The sequence below is a fragment of the Lathyrus oleraceus genome, chromosome 6 (assembly GCF_024323335.1).
Source record: "Lathyrus oleraceus cultivar Zhongwan6 chromosome 6, CAAS_Psat_ZW6_1.0, whole genome shotgun sequence".
Classification (NCBI taxonomy): domain Eukaryota; kingdom Viridiplantae; phylum Streptophyta; class Magnoliopsida; order Fabales; family Fabaceae; genus Lathyrus; species Lathyrus oleraceus.
In genome coordinates, this window is record NC_066584.1 from 212,974,066 (window position 1) to 212,991,348 (window position 17,283).

A 17,283-nucleotide genomic window follows, 5' to 3' on the forward strand; every position below is an offset into this window, starting at 1 on the left:
GGGACATGAATCATTTTATGAAATACCCGAGTATTCGTTATTTTCCGCTGCGAACGCATATTCTTGATGATTCATGATATTTGAAATGTCTTATTTTAAATGACCAGGTGTATTGTATATTGATGATGAATGATGTTGGTTTTTGAAAGCTTTTAGTTTTTGAAAACGTCGATGTGACGCCGTTTTGTTTATATGCGTGCTTATTCACTCTGATTATATGTTAAGTATTTTGGGGTATAAAAAGGGGTGTTACATGGTCGATTTGAGATAAGTTGAGCAGCATTCTCGGCAGGAGTCTCAATGACAGCATTGTTGGTGTAAGCCCTAGAGGCCAATACTTTTGGTACTTGTATCAAGTTATTTATTAATAATAAAAGGCATTTTCTTTATTATGGTTGATTAATAAAGTCCCTGGAATAGATAGTCCGTTTAATGTATTAAGTATGACTTAATCATGAGAGCACATTAAATATAAGGACACTATTCTTAAAGTATCCGTAGTCGAGCTTTATTGTGAAGTGGGATAATATTAAAGCATTAAGACTATTATGTTTGTAGACTGATGATCACATCTCATGGATCATGGATAAAGAGTTATCAAGTCTTAAACATAGGTATGAATATTAGGAGTAATATTTATACCGGATTGACCCGCTATGAGAATACTATATAGAAAGTTATTCAAAGTGTCATAAGTTATTCTCATGGTGATAATAGTGTATACCACTCTTCGACCTGAAACCACTATGGATCCTAGATGTAGAGTCGAGTGCTTTATTGCTGATCCAACGTTGTCCGTAACTGGATAACCATAAAGACAGTTGATGGGTACTCCACAAAGCATGCTGAGGGACATGAGTGTCCTAGATGGAATTTGCCCATCCTGCGTAACAGGATAAATGTCTATGGGCCCAATATTGAACTGGACAAGGATGACACGGTCTATACCTTATGTTCAATATTGACATAAGGGCAAAGGGGTAATTATACACATAATTATTATCACATGAGGTTTTGTCAGATCACATGACATTTTCGTGACTTGGGTAGCAGTGATGTGTTGCTAGATACCGCTCAATGTTTATTATGTTAAATGCGTGATTTAATATAATTGCCAACGCCATGAAAACCTATAGGGTCACACACAAAGGACGGATTGATGAGAGATAGAGTAACTAAGGAACATTGTAAGGTACGGTGTGCTTAAGTAGAATACGAAATATGGTAAGGTACCAAATACTTAAGTGATTTTGGCATATTATGAGATATGGGCCAAAATACACTTAAGTGGGCTTTTTGGCTTGAAGCCCACACAAGTGGTTTTATAAATAGAACTCTTGTGCAGAAGCATTGTATGGGAATACAACACAACTGAAGAGTTGGAATTTCGTATCTCTCTTTCTCTCACTCAAAGCCTTCATTCATAACAGCTAGCACTGCGATTGAAGGAATCCGTTTGTGTGGACTGAGTAGAGACGTTGTCATCGTTCAACGTTCGTGATTGCCCCATGGATTTGTATCCAAGGTTTTGATCGTTACAAGAGATTTGCACCAAAGGTTTGAATCGCCACAAGAGGTAACGATTCTATCACTGATCATGCCCATTCGTAAGGATCACTAAATGGAGAAATTTTTAAATTCCGATGCGCCTTGGATGGCAATTCTCCTTCAAGCATAAGTGGTAGCCTCTTTTTGGGTACGAAGGTACTCCATGATGGCGTTCATGTTTCCTTGAAATTGGTCCATTTCCCCTGGAGTTGGGCCAAAGTCTCTTTGTAAGTAGCATTCTCTTGTTCAAGATCAACCATGAATTTTCGTTTGTTAGATCTTGTGAAGTATTTGTGGTGAGTCATCGTCTTTTGTACAAGGAGGAACATGGTATAAGAATTTTGTGTTTGGATAAAAAAATGCACGAATACATGAATGAATGAGTGTATACAAATAGATTTTTTATTTTAACTTTCTTTTTCTTTCTCTTTTTTCTTCTTTTTTTCTTTTTAAAGAATTTTTTTCCAAAGGAATCCTTGAATTTTAGTTCATTGTCACGAGTAATCATAAATCATAGAAGTAAAGGCAGAAGATAAAGCCATTAACAAAGAATACTCATTTTATTCATATCGAGAAAAAGGAGTACAATTCATTACAAATCAAAGATTTTCCCGATGGGTTACAATAAGCTCAGCCTTAAGCCTCTCAAATACCACCCTACAAACATATATCAAGTGAAAAACAACCCAAGGAACATTGTGCAGAAACATGACAACAAAAGCTTCCTTCAATAAACCCGGGAGATCTCCCATAGTATGGTCAAGACATTTGGTCAGGCGTGCATGCATTTCCCTCCAATATCGCATATCCTTGATAAGGTTGTGTAATAGGGTATGATTAGACCCATTTAGGAGATCTTACAGAAAGGCTTCCTTCTGATCCAAGAGGACTTAAAGATGACGGTTGTGTCTTTCCCAATGAATGATCTCTTGCTTGAGTTGATTGACATGTTGTAGGATTTTGCGCGCTTGACTATTAAGGTCTAGGATTTCTTCAAACCTCTTGTCGAGTTCACACTGACGTTGAGAGAGAGAAAAACTTCCATCTGTTTAGCACGACCATGTTCTTCCTCTAACTCCTTCTTGAAACCTTCCCAATGGTCTTGAAGTCTTATAAGCTGGGATTTACATTTTATCTCCATCTTGTTGGATTAATATTAAGCCTCGACGAGCTATTTCTTCTTGGAATAGAGGCTATCATAGGTTCCTTTCAGAGCTTCATCCATTTTCCTTCTCTTATTTTGTTTGTCCTGAGCAACTTCAACCATTTTGAGCATGTGCTCCCTTTTCTAATTGAGGTTAAACTTCAAGATTTCCTTCTCTAGCGTGTGTTTACCAATGTCAGATCGAAGATCAAAATTATCATTTTTCAACACTTTGATAACTTCCTTAAGTTTACCAACTTCATAGGTAGGGACAAAAACAAGTTCAGAAGGCTTGAGGCTCATTGAAGGTTCAGGTGGAAATGGCAACAAAACTTCCTTTACTATTTCTTTGACCCAATGTGTGTGGGCTTCTTTTACTATATAATTCCTTTTCCCTAATTCATCCATTTCTTGACGACAAATCTATCCCCAAGCTCTATTAATCTTGTTCAGCAACTCTGGATTGTCAAACCCTTTATTTAAGACAAATTCTTCCAATTGCTCGGAGTCTGGTTTGTCAAGCATCGGGTAGCCCAACTGACACAATGCCAGACTCGAATTGTAGTTAATTCCTCATTTTGTACTGTAGCGGTGCATTCGTGACCATCGAGCTATGGATAAACCCGACGTCAATTGAAAAAATCAGAGTCGCCACCGCGCCTTATTTGTTTTCAAAGGAAAAGGGAAAAGTACGAACAAAACCCAAAGATAAGAATTTTTCAAATTAAAACTAATAAAATGTTAGAGATTACAGGTAAGGGGTTGGTTACACAGAGGGAAGGTATTAGCATCCAAAGTGTCCTAGGTACTCCTAGGGAGCCCTTTTTTGTGTGGAAGTGTTTTAGTTGATAAGATGTTTGATAAAAATAGAATGGGGAGATGAGAAAAAAATTCATTAATTATATTTTTGTGTTTTACAAGACCTTCGGTCTTATGCCTATGTACCAACATAAAAATGAGGGATCAAAACCCCGTAGTTCGTGGTAAAATTTTCAAAGAAGTTAGTGAATTGATTTTAACAAAAGTTCTAATAGAAAGGGCACAAAATGTCCAAAATACTTGAATGAAGTTGTTAGTTCTTTTTGTATTTTTGAAATTAAAGTCAATATGATTAAGTTCATTCACAAGTTTGATTTAAGAAAAGTTTAAAAAAATCCAATGGCATAAGGCCAAAGTTTCTAATTATTAAAACATGAATGAGTTTGAAATCACAAGCAAAAAAGATTTTTGAAAAGAGGGAGAGATTTTGAAATTAAAGAAGTGGGAGGAGATGAAGAGGCTACTCTAGACAAAAATTAAAAGTTAAGAGTTGAAAAGATCTGACCAATGGGATGCAATCCACAAGACAAGAATGTCAGATAGAAACTCATTTCCTTTGGACTTTTGAGTAGACAACAAGCATAAGCAATATCCAAGCAATTATATGAAGGCACATGCATCAAATAAAGATATACATAATATCCAAGCAAACACTCCAATAGCAAGCAGTCTTCAATGTCTTCAAATGTATCAGATGAAATATTTCCTTGGTAAACTCACAGAAATAATCATCAGACATAATCACTAATAATAAGAAAATAATCAAGCATAGAGACAAAGTTACAGATGAACCAATGGTACTCAAGGCTTGCATCAGATGAAAGCTACTGTCAAAGATGGTTCAGTCTTAAAATGAATGCATTGGCCAAGTCCTTTAGAGCATAAGGATGTTGCCTACTTCTAAGTCTCAGAGTTCAGATCAAGTCCAACAGTCCACCAAGATATTTTTTAGATTTTTTATTGTTATTAAGTATTTTAGGGTCCTAAGACCACAAACAGAAGCAAAATCAAAAGCACACAATAAATACAATTACAAATGATATGGCTCAAATGAGCAAAGTAAAAATGTAAATGGCAATAAATGATAAAAGTACTTAAATTTAAATTGCATTAAGTAAATGACTTGAAAGTAAAGCAAGGTTAATAAGAGGTTAACGAAGTGTTAGCTAGAGAGTTTTAATTGTTTAAGTCATTCTTTGGAGAACACTCAACCATTCATTCACAAGTATGAATACATGAACCAATACATCATCCATGAGAAGGGCTCCAACTTGGATAAATTAACAAGTATGCCACTAGCTCTAATGAATGGAAAAAAGGTCAAGTCTTCCTACAATGCCATGAAGAATGGGAGACTTACAATCTCACTTACTAGAATGTTATGCCTTACGGGACAAATTTAGCTCTATGTTAAGTAATCGTAATTGGACTTATGTAGAAGTCACAACTATCTGAGGCCAGGAAATAAAGATATTGGTGTTAATTCATATTAGAGGCTGGTACAAAGAACCAATATCCTAAAACATACCACACACTATAATAAAGATGGGATGGACATATCTCAATCCAGCTCATGTTGATTCATCTGACACAAGGTCATTGATGAATAAACTAGCATTTGGACATTAGAGAAATCATTGATCAATGATGGATTGGGAAAGAATAGGAATGAAGATGAAGAGGAGAGGGGAAATAGAAACCCAAATTGATCACAGGAGGAAGTTCATCTGATCAATACTATCCATTCATCTTGAGGGATGAAATGTACATTTCATCAACCCCCTAAATTCAATAGTATTGACCAAATAAAAGTTCAAATCAACCATGATCAAGGCCAAACAGAAAGTCAAACATCACAAGGTCAATCAAATGGCTCAACAATATTTTTAAACAATTAAACAAATAAAAACTCAATTTTATAATGAATTAAATGCATTTTTAAATGGACAAAACCTCAAATCCCTTCAAATCACCAAATAAATGGTCGAGGGATTTATCCTAGATTAAATAAGGTCAAAGGTCCTTAGACAATTTTTTAAAGAATTTTTGGAAAGTCATAAGTATTTAAAAATATTTAAAAACAAGTCCAAAATCAATTAATTCACAAAAAATATCAAAATTAATCCAAAAAATGATTTTAATTCAAAATATGAAAGAGGAAAATATTTAAAGATTTTTGGTAAAAGTCTCATATTTTTGTTGTTGAATACTTTTCCATTTGGAGTTTGGATCATGATGAATTTTGAGGTGGAAGTTGGAGGAATCAAACGTAGTTGAATATTTTCTAAGTTAAAAGTCAAATGACCACTTTTTCCATATTGAATAACTTTTCCTATGAGCTTCAAATGAAAATGGTTCCTTCTTCAAAGTTGTATATCTTTCATTACTCTTCAATTTGGTCACAAATTTGGCACCATTTGGATCTTTCATAAGGGAGTTATGGATTTTAGAAGTTGAGGAAAATTTCTTGTTCAATGATGATGACCCAAAATGACCTATAACGTTTCCTCTTGGTACATGCCCTTGCAGGTTGAATTTGACATTTCTCAAAGAATAAAAATTGGAGAATACATCATGGATTTGATCATGAAACTTAGATTGTCTTCATATGATCAAAAGTGAGCAAGTTATGGTCTTCAGAAGTTGACCTCCTAACTAGGGCACAGACAAAATGACTTATAATCTTTCACCATGAAAAATGACTTTCCAAGCAAAACTAGCTCTTGATGTCAACGTGAAAGTTGTTTGTAATGTCATAAAGAGTAACTTTTCTCTTATAATAATTTTCACATGACAAAAATTGTAGGAGATAGGGTCTAGGGTACCCTAGATTTGACTAGTTGACTTTCTCTGGTCAACCTCTTTGAACCAACTTGCAAACTTGAAGTTCTTCTGATCTTTGGGGCTCATGGAGGATCATATATGCATAAGATGATGTATCATTAAGTATACCTTGAAATATTTGACCGATTTGAAGAAACTTGTTGAGGAAGTCACACAAGATACCCAAATGAATAAGGGTTTCCAATACAAACAAGCTTTAAACTCTTGATGAAATCTTGATCAAAATAACAAATAATGAACATGGGGATCCATATATGATGCTTGGAAATATTATGAACCTTTCTGTGTATGATCTCTTCCACCGAGGGTCTCAAACCCTCGATATGAACTTGGTAGGGGCACAGATGGACACACACACACCTACCAAAGAGACAAAGCTATATATAGACATATTTTTGGTATTTTGGTTAGTAAATAAAAGAAAATAAAGTATGATACAATCAAATGTGCTTGGTGATCTCTCTCAATGCAAACCCAATGAATGAGGGGTGAAGAAAATACCAAGATGTGATCCCAAAGCCAATGCAAATGATGAGATAGCATGAGAGATCTTAGGGTCAAAATGAAGGTCTTACATGTACCTATGAATGGTACATTAGAGAAATTACAACAGTTACGAATGATCTTGACATCGTCGTAGCTTGAAGAGTATCACACGATATCTTCAGCAATAAGAGACATGATCCTCTGGGACCATTTAAGATTGCCTTTATTCTCAACGAAAGGACTCTTGTTGGGTAGATGAGACATGAACCATCTGTATAATAAAGGAACACAGACACAATAGTTACCTTCTTCTTCTGATTCTGCACATGAATAGAATAATAGGTATCAGCCAGCAGAGTAAGAATATGATTCTTGTTCATGAAGATATGAATAAAGGCAAAATCCACAAAATCTTCCATGTTAGGAAACAACACAATCACATATATAAGTAAAGCAAGAATAGTGTTGAAAGCATTCCAGCTTCCATCATCAGCAAAATTAGTGGCTTTGTCTACCAGAAACTTTAGGGTAAAGCCAAGAATTCCACCCTTGAGTTTGAGTTAAGCTTCACTTCCTTCTTCTCTAAATGGATTGCTTCTGCTATTTGATGAAATTTGGGAAGCTCCTTTGTGTTGACAAAGAGAACCTGATCCTTAATTCTAACCCCTAAGATATGTGAATATTCTTCTAGAGTTGGAGCCAACTGATATCCTTAGAAATTAAAGTGTCTCATTGGAGGATCATAGAATTTCACACGTGTATGGATAGTCATTGTGTTAACTTCAGTGTTGAGGATACCCAGGAGATTACCATAACTCTTCTTGAAATTTTCCTTGTTATCAAGAACCAAACGGGTCCCTAATCCTCTCAAAGTTTTCAACTGAGGCTCCACAAACTTGTAACTGCAAATGCCTCTTCTACCATAATTCATTCTTTCCTTGAATACCCAACAATAAACTAAGCTCTTGGATTTCATGGAAACGCATATGCAAAAACAATTTTAATATCATGTGATGATATGCAACACCATAAATTCAAAGGTTCAACACATTCTGGATAATATGTATATTCAGCTTGATGTAGGTTCAAAAGTTCGACTTATACATGAGAAATAAGGTATGTAGAGTCTTGGTTTCCTGCAAAAACCCAATATCCCCTCACAGGTAGGAACTAGTCTCCAAAGGTGGTCCCTAAAAGGTCTCCTATAGTCATCAATCCAAATGAAAATACCTTGCTGTAGCGAATTCTTGAAGGACAAAAGTACTTCCAAGTGAATCTAGTCTGGGTGTGGATCTCGTGCCAACCCAACATGTGAAACACGGGTTGACATGACTATCCACAAGTCTATCATGTGTGTATACTCAAGCTCGGGTATAAAGCTTCTCTCATGTAACATCATCCCAACCAAACAATAGAGAATATATAATAGATATTCCGAGTGTACATAATATGAACATTTAAAGAAATAAATAATGTGATAAATAAACTAAAGGTAAATCAAGTAAAGCATAAAGATAAACATCCAAATAAACAAAGAAACAAACAAAACTAGGCTTAAATAGCTTATGGACTCCCCAGCAGAGTTGCCACTTGTCGTGCCATGAAAAATATATGAGCACATCGCACACTCGAAGATATAACAGAGTCACCATCGAACTTTATTTATTCCCGAAAGAAAGGGAAAATATCAATAAAACCCAGGGGGAAGAGAAAAAGGGTAAGGAAATCGGTTATGCAAGGGGAATGTATTAGCGCCCCTCACATCTGTTGTACTCAATGGGAACCGTTTTGATTGTTCTTTGCTTGAATGAGTATTATTATCTAAGGGTTACTTGAAAAAAAAGGGAAAAAGGGTAAAAAAGGTATAATAATTAGGGTGATCGCCAAGGATTCGAACCCTCGTGCCTACGTATTCTCATAGTGCAATGAGAAAATCAGAGCCCCGTAGTTCGTGGAACTAAGGATGATAAAAAAAGGTGGTTGAAAAATGAAAGATTTGGTGAAATGGTGTTTAAACCAAATAAAAGATAAGGGTAATGTAACTGAAAGCAATGGTGTTTAAACCAGGCAGGAGATAGAGGTGTGGTGTTTTTAACATAAAATAAAATAGAAGTAATTGAAGTGATGTTTAAAACAGGAACAAGAATGAAAGGTTAAAATGGTGTTTAAACCGAAGAAATAAAGTAGTTGAATTGAAAGAGTGTTTAAACCGACAAAAAAGATAAAGGTGGTGTTTAAACCAAAGAAAGAGATAAAAATGGTATTTAAACCAAAGAGTGATAGGAAATTGATTGAAGTGGTGTTTAAACTGAATAATGGTGTTTAAACCAAAGCAGAAAAGAAAGTGGTGTTTCAATCGTAGAAGGATAAAAGTGGTGTTTAAACCAACAAGAACAAAAAAGTAACAGAAAGTAGTGTTTAAACCAAGAACAATAATACAAGTGGTGTTTAAACCGGATAAGAGGTAACAAATTGATGTTTTGACCAAAGGAGTAAAGAAAGTGGTGTTTAAACCAAGAGAGAAATGAAAGTGTAAAGTGATAGAAAATTGATTGAAGTGATGTTTAAACCGGATAATGGTGCTTAAACTGAAACTGAAAAGAAAGTGGTGTTTAAACCAAGGAGTAATAGGAAGGTGGTGTTTAAGCCAAATGAAAATAAGAGTGGTGTTTAAACCTAAAAGTGGTGTTTAAACCAAAGAAAAATAAAGTGGTGTTTAAACCAAGAAAAGGAAAATGGTGTTTAAACTGGAGAAGTGGTGTTTAAACCAAAGGGGTGTAACCATGGTGTTTAAACTAAGAGAAAGAAGTGTGGTTTATAAGTGATTAATGGATTTGTGATTATAGTGTTGGGGCGTTGAAGAAGAAGACTTGTCAATTAGTTGATTTGAATTGCATTAAAGTCTATGAGTAGAGGCGAATACTATGAGCAACTGGGTCATTCATCCCGTACCCAAAGATATTCAGAATGAGGATAGGAATTATCCCTCTCATCCATTCTCTACTACTTAAGGCTCGTGGTGTGTAATCCTTATCATAACTGATATGTTGTTGAAGAAAATTCTTTTTGTTGCTCCTCATGATGAAATGCTTCTTGTGAAGAAGGAGACTTGACAATCATTTGATTCGAATTTCACTAAAGTCTATGAGTAGAGGTTAATACTCTGAGCAGCTGGGTCATTTGTCCCGTACCCAAAGATATTCAAAATAAGGATAGGAATTCTCCCTCTCATTCCTTCTCTACTACTTAAGCATAGTGGCGTACGATCCTCATCATAATTGACAAATGTTGAAGATGAACCTTTTTTGTGCTTGAAAAGTAGTCTGATGCAATGTTCTGTCTGTCTTGTATTGACTTGAATGTGAAGGTCTTGAATTGAGGTGAGATCTAATGCAACTCCAACACAGGGGACTAGTCTTATCAAGTGATCAAAAGGCTTTTGATCACTTGACTAGACTGTGGGAATAAGCACATGTAAAAGGATTTATTTGATCAAAGAAGACTTTGATCAACTTAATTACACATGGTAAAAATCTAATTGTAATCTGACATAAGGATATTTTAATCACAAGAAAACCCTAAGGAAAATCAGAGTAACACCAAGCTTCTAATTCTAAGATAGCCTAGGATCTGGGGGAGCATGGTTAATACATTGATTAAAAATTAGCTAAAAAGTTAAACCTAAAAATTAGATTAAATTTCTAACTAAATCACTAATTTGATTATTTTCTCAAAAACATGTTAGTAAAGGAGATTAAACAACAAAAGCCAAAAAATCACATTATTTATTTTCCTAATTCATGACAAAATAAATCAAAAGCATGAATTAAAAATCACATCAAAATTAATAATAAGGAAAAGAAAAATGAAGAAAAGATAATAATAATAATAATAATAATAATAATAATAATAATAATAATAATAATAATAATAAGGCATGGGGGTGCATGGTGAACAAAGGGAGTATACTAAGCAAAACGTTGGGCCTATGATGCATATGGCCTAACATTACTGAACTACCCATTGTTGAGTCCAATAGGGGGTGTGGAGAGTGTTTGAGGTGTGATCAAGTAAAGGCCATGGGCCTGAGGCCCAACACCTCAAATGTAAGAAACCCAAATGAGAGGGGTTCAACAAAAACCATCGCTTACCATGTTCAACTTATTCGTTCTTCAATACTCTGGCCTGAGTTCCTGACTCCGCCGCTCTGGAAATCGCCTTTGGTGGAGGTGGAGGTTCAAACCACACACATTATACACCAATATCTCCGTCTCACTCTCCTCTTCTAATATTCAACCATGATTTTTGCTAATTCCAACATTAACCCCCAAATCGAGTCCAAAACAACTAGAACCCTAACTTTCTATTTCCAAAATTAAACGAGAAAAAAGAGGAACCATAGCCCAATGAGTGAGGGTGTTTCTTCATCATGCATCTTACTACATGATGGCAATTGAATTTGAGCAAAAATATAAGACAAAATAGGATTTCTTACCTACAAGGAGGATCTGTTCCTTGGTAAGTGTTGAATTCAAAGGTGAAGACGAAGGAGGGGCGCAAATCCTCAGGTACACACTTTGAATTCCACCTTCCGTTGCTCAATTCCTTTCTTTGTACTTCTTCTACAATTTCTTGTAGTCTTGTGGGAAGTGTTTCTTGCTGCGTTATTGTATTTCTTGTTCATGCATGAGTGCATAGAGATTGTGAGTATTGATGCAGTGTTGTGGAAAGATTGAGAGGTTTAGCTCAACTATTAGAGCTTCTAATGTTAAAGCTCTACAACTATGGTGATGAGCGTATAGTGAGGGTGAGGAAGATGAGAGTGATGATTTAGAGAGTGTAGTGAGGGAGATGAAGATGATTGAGCAATGGTGCTGTGGAATTGGTGAAAAAATGCCATTGATCCCCTTTGGTGCAAATTCGGTGACAAGTCATCAAGGTGTTAAATCTCAGTTAGAGTTGGTTTAGAAATATGTTGAATTATGTTAGGATGTTAGTTGTTAGTATTTGAGTTTGAATTTTTGTTAGTGAATTTTTGTTAAAACCAGTTAGAAATTGCTGAACCAATTAGTTTCTGTTAGCTGTGAATCAGTTGGTTAGAAAGTGTTAATTGCAAATTGAGTAGTTAGTTGAATTTAAGTTAGTTCAGTTGAAATGATGTTAGCGAGTTGAACTCAAAGTTAGTCCGTTCACCCTTTGTATTTGGTTATTTTATCTTATTTCAATTATTTTCTGTGGAGTTGTTTTTTATCAATATGTTAAATTGCTTAATATGTTAGCTTGGATTTGTTAGTTGAATTATTACATGTGTGGCGTTAGTGTAGTTAGACTGACCGTTGGTTTAAATTATGAGAAAGTGGCTGCTAAAAATGAGGTGTTAGCATAATTAGTGTATCAAACTTAAAATAGTTAGTTGTCTGTTATAAGTATTTAATGACTGTTATGATTGCAATTAGAATGAATGTAATGCTTGGATTGGTGAATGTTAGTATTGTTAGCAATGAGTAGTTAATTAATGCATGTTAATTGATATGTTATTGACTGTGGAATATTTATGGACTTTGTTGAATATTGAACTGTTATGTTAGTATGTTAGGACTATTAGTGGTTAAAGTTTTGGAATCAACTAAAATCTGATTGTTAGAGATGTTAGCTTAAAAATGATTTTACAAACTTATTAGTGCATTGCATTAGTAATTGAATTTCCAAAAGAAACACTAGCTAAGTTAGGATTGATCAGTTGAAGCAAAAAGGAAAACTGGTGCTAATTTTAGGAGTTAGCATTTGGAGTTTTAATTGAATGGTTAGGTCACTTTAAAGTTAACTTGTTATGTTAACTGCACTTCCAGTTAAATTGAACTTGAAAAGCAATTAGGAAAAGGTGTTAGAATTAGGGGAACTCAAGTGGTTGAGTCATGATAGTGAGTATGTTAGTTAATGTTATTGTTGTTATGCTAATCAATTTGGATTTAAAGTTAGGGACTGCTTGATTAATACTTGTGTAGAGAGTACTTGGAATGCTAGTGCATGTGTGTGTATGTATTGAATGAGTGCATTATATTGAATCAAAGTGAATTGACTTCATCATGTAACTATGTCTTATGCACAAGTTGAAATTCGAATGTGTCTTGTGTATAATGTCTCCTTCCTATTGGTGCAGATTTATTGTTAATGTGATAGAAATGAACTTGACTTGGCTTGAAATCAATATTGTCATGGCATCATGGTTTATGAAGGTTCGATCAAGGCATGAACCAAGGTTCCTTCATGAAGAAATTTTGGGCACAATAATGGAATATTTGTGGGAATGAATACCAAAGTAGACTTAGGAATCAATTTGACTTTGGTCAAATGTAGGTTTTTGTTATATAATTTTGATTTTGGCTCTCTTTGTAATGAAATGGATATTTGTAATGATAATGGCCTTTGGAAAACGAATTGTGAATTTTGTGAAGGAGAATAGCGATTCAAAATGCAGCGGAAATTAAAATTTTCTCCTTTAGTGATCCTTACGAATTGGCATGATCAGTGATAGAATCGTTACCTCTTATGGCGATTGAAATCTTTGATGCAGATCTAAGGAGTGATCACGAACGTTGAATGGTGACAACGCCTCTACTCAGTCCACACGAACGAATTCTTTCAATCTCAGTGCTAGCTGATACGAATGAAGGCTTTGAGAGAGAGAGAGAGAGAGAGAGAAACGAAATTTTTCAACTGAACAAATGTTTCTGCACAAGGGTTCTGTTTATAGAACCACTTGTGTGGGTTGCAAGCTAAAAAGCCCACTTAAGTGTATATGGCCCATATCTTATGATATGCCAAAATCAATTAAGCGTGTGGCACCTTACCATATTTCGTATTCTATTTAAGTACACTGTACCTTACGATGTTCTACAATTCACTTAAGTGCGTCATACCTTACAGTGTTCCTTATTTACTCTATCTCTCATCAATTCGTCCTTTTGTGTGTGACCATGTAGGTTTTCGCGACATTAACAATTATATTAAATCACGTATTTAACATAATAAACAGTGAGTGGTATTTAGCAACACATCACTGCTACCCAAGACATGAAAAGTGTCATGTGATCTGACAAATTCTTTTGTGATAATACTTATGTATATAATTACCCTTTTACCCCTATGTCTATATTGAACACAAGGAATAGACCGTGTCATCTTTGTCCAGTTCAATATTGGGCCCGTAGATATTTATCCTATTACGCAGGATGAGAAAATTCTATCTAGGTCACTCATGTCCCTTAGCATGCTTTGTGGAGTACCCATCAACTGTCTTTATGGTCATCCAGTTACGGACAATGTTTGATCAACAATAAAGCTCTCGACTCTATATCTAGGGTCCATAGTGGTTTCAGGTCGAAGGGTGGTATACACCACTATCACCATGATAATAACTTATGACACTTTGCATAACATTCTAAATGGTATTCTCATAGCGGGTCAATCCAGTATAAATATTACTCATAATATTCATACTTATGTTTAAGACTTGATAACTCCTTATCCATGATCCATGAGATGTGATCATCAGTCTATATACATAATAGTCTTAATGCTTTAAGGTTATCCCATTTTACAACAAAGCTCGACTACGAATACTTTAAGAATAATGTCGTTATGTTTAATGGGATCTCTTGATTAAGCCACACTTGATACATTAAACAGACTATCTATTCTAGGGACGTTATTAAACAAACATAATAAAGAAAAAGTCTTTAATTATTAATAAATAATTCTATACAAGTACCAAAAGTATTGGCCTATAGGGCTTACACAAAGAATCTCCCACTAGCACTAGAGCCAATCAGGCATACCCCTAATGCCCATAGATCTAGTATGACCATCATGCTTTTGTTGTGCAAGAAGCTTTATCAGTGGGTTAACAATATTGTCAAGGGTAGGTACTCTGCATATTTTCACATCTCCTCTATCTATTATCTCTCGAATGAGGTGATAACGCCTAAGTATGTGTTTGGATCGTTGGTGAGATCTAGGCTCCTCAGCTTGTGCGATAACACCATTGTTATCACAATAGAAACCAATGGGATCCACAATGCTAGGAACTATGCCAAGTTCACTAATGAACTTTTTGATCCAAACAACTTCCTTTGTTGCACTTGAGGCAGGAATATACTCGGCATCAGTTGTAGAATCAACAACTGAATCTTGCTTTGAACTTTTCCAGCTCACAGCGCCACCGTTTAATCAAAACACATAACCAGATTACGATCTAACGTCATCCTTATCTGTCTGGAAGTTAGCATCGGTGTATCCAATTACAACAAGCTCTTCTTGACCTCCATATATCAAGAATGAGTCCTTAGTCCTTCTCAAATACTTAAGGATATTCTTGACAGCTACCCAATGAGCATCACCGGGATCAAATTGGTACCTACTCGTTGCACTTAAAACATACGAGACATCTGGTCGAGTACATAACATGACATACATGATATATCCTATTGCAAATGCATATAAAATCTTATTCATGTGATCCATTTCTTCCTTAGTTGAAGGGAATTGTGTTTTTGATAGACACGGGTCATGTTGTATAGGTTTGAATCCTTTCTTGGAATCATGCATATTAAAACGTCTCAAACACTTTGCCTATGTATGTACTCTGACTTAGGCCAAGCTGTTTTTGTGATCTATCTCTATAGATCATGATTCCTAATATATAGGCTGCTTCACCTAGGTCCTTCATAGAAAAGTATTTCCCCAACCAAGACTTTACTTGTTGCAGGGTAGGGACACCGTTTCCAATCAGTAATATGTCATCTACATATAATATCAGGAAGACGATCATGCTCCCACTAACCTTCTTGTAGACACAAGGCTCATCTTCATTCTTGATGAATCCATATTGTTTTATTGTTTCATCAAAATGAAGATTCCAACTTCTGGAAGCTTGCTTCAATCCATAGATTGATCTTTGTAACTTACATATCTTTTGGGCTTTTTCCAGTATGTCAAATCCTTCAGGCCATGTCATGTACACATCCTCAAGAAGATTCCCATTAAGGAAAGCAATTTTGACATCCATCTGCCATATTTCATAATCATGATATGCAACGATATCAAGTAAAATCCGAACAGATTTAAGCATTGCTACTGGTGAAAAGGTTTCATCATAGTCAACCCCATGAATTTATTTATATCCTTTTGCAATTAGTCTTGCCTTATAGGTATGTACCTTACCATCCATGACAGTCTTCTTTTTAAAGACCCACTTGCATTGCAATCAGTCTTGCCTTATAGGTATGTACCTTACCATCCATGACAGTCTTCTTTTTAAAGACCCACTTGCATCCTATAGGGTTAACTCCTACAGGAGGCTCTACCAAGGTCCAAACCTGGTTTGTGTACATGGAATCCATTTCAAATTTCATGGCTTCTAGCCACTTCTCAGACTCGGGACCAGTTATGGCCTCTTGGTAGGTCACAAACTCATCTTGATCCATGAGTAATACGTCACCTTGATCAGTTATGAGATATCCATATCTCTCAGGTAGGTGACGTATCCTGCTTGACCTACGCTGGTCTTGTTCTACTTGAGCAGGTTGCTCTTCCACAACTACTTGTGCTTCCTACGTTAATTCCTCCATATGTGTATCAATGCTTTGTGATTCTTGAATTTCTTTAAGCTCTACTTTCCTCCCACTGATTCCTTTGGAAATAAAATCCCTTTCTAGGAAAACTCCAGTTCGAGCGACAAACATTTTTCCCTCAGAAGGATTGTAGAAGTAATACCCTCTTATTTCTTTAGGATACCCCACCAATAAGCATTTGTCAGATTTGGGCTCAAGCTTAGTTGAAATTTGTCGTTTCACATAAACTTCGCAACCCCAAATCTTCATGTAAGACATATGTGGTTTCTTACCACTCCATATCTCATATGGTGTCTTCTCAACCTTTTTGGGTGAAACACGGTTAAGTGTGTAAGCTGTTATCAATAGTGCATGTCCCCAAAAGGAGTTTGGAAGATCGGCGTGACTCATCATGGATCGGACCATGTCTAACAAGGTTCAATTTCTTCTCTCAAATACACCGTTCCATTGGGGTGTTCCAGGAGGAGCAAGTTGGGATAGAATCCCACACTCTTTCAGATGGTCATCAAACTCTAGGCTTAAATACTCACCACCTCGATCTGATCGAAGAGTTTTAATATTCTTACCTATTTGGTTGTGTACTTCATTCTTGAATTCCTTAAACTTTTCAAAGGACTCTGATTTGTGTTTCATTAAATACACATAACCATATCTAGTGAAATCATCAGTAAATATGATGAAATACTGAAAACCTCCTCTGGTTGGTATGTTCAATGGTCCACATACATTAGTATGTATGAGGGCCAAAAGATCATTAGCTCTTTCACATTTTCCTGTGAATGGAGACTTTGTCATCGTTCCAATTAAACA

General features: G+C 35.5%; 1 long non-coding RNA gene across 1 annotated transcript; it reads left to right on the forward strand.

Moving 5' to 3' along the window:
- The first annotated feature begins 10,981 nt into the window (after positions 1–10,981).
- Positions 10,982–13,343, forward strand: LOC127097437 (uncharacterized). The gene is made up of 2 exons (XR_007793029.1): positions 10,982–11,409; positions 13,002–13,343. It is a non-coding gene; the product is annotated as an uncharacterized LOC127097437 (long non-coding RNA).
- Positions 13,344–17,283: the final 3,940 nt, after the last annotated feature.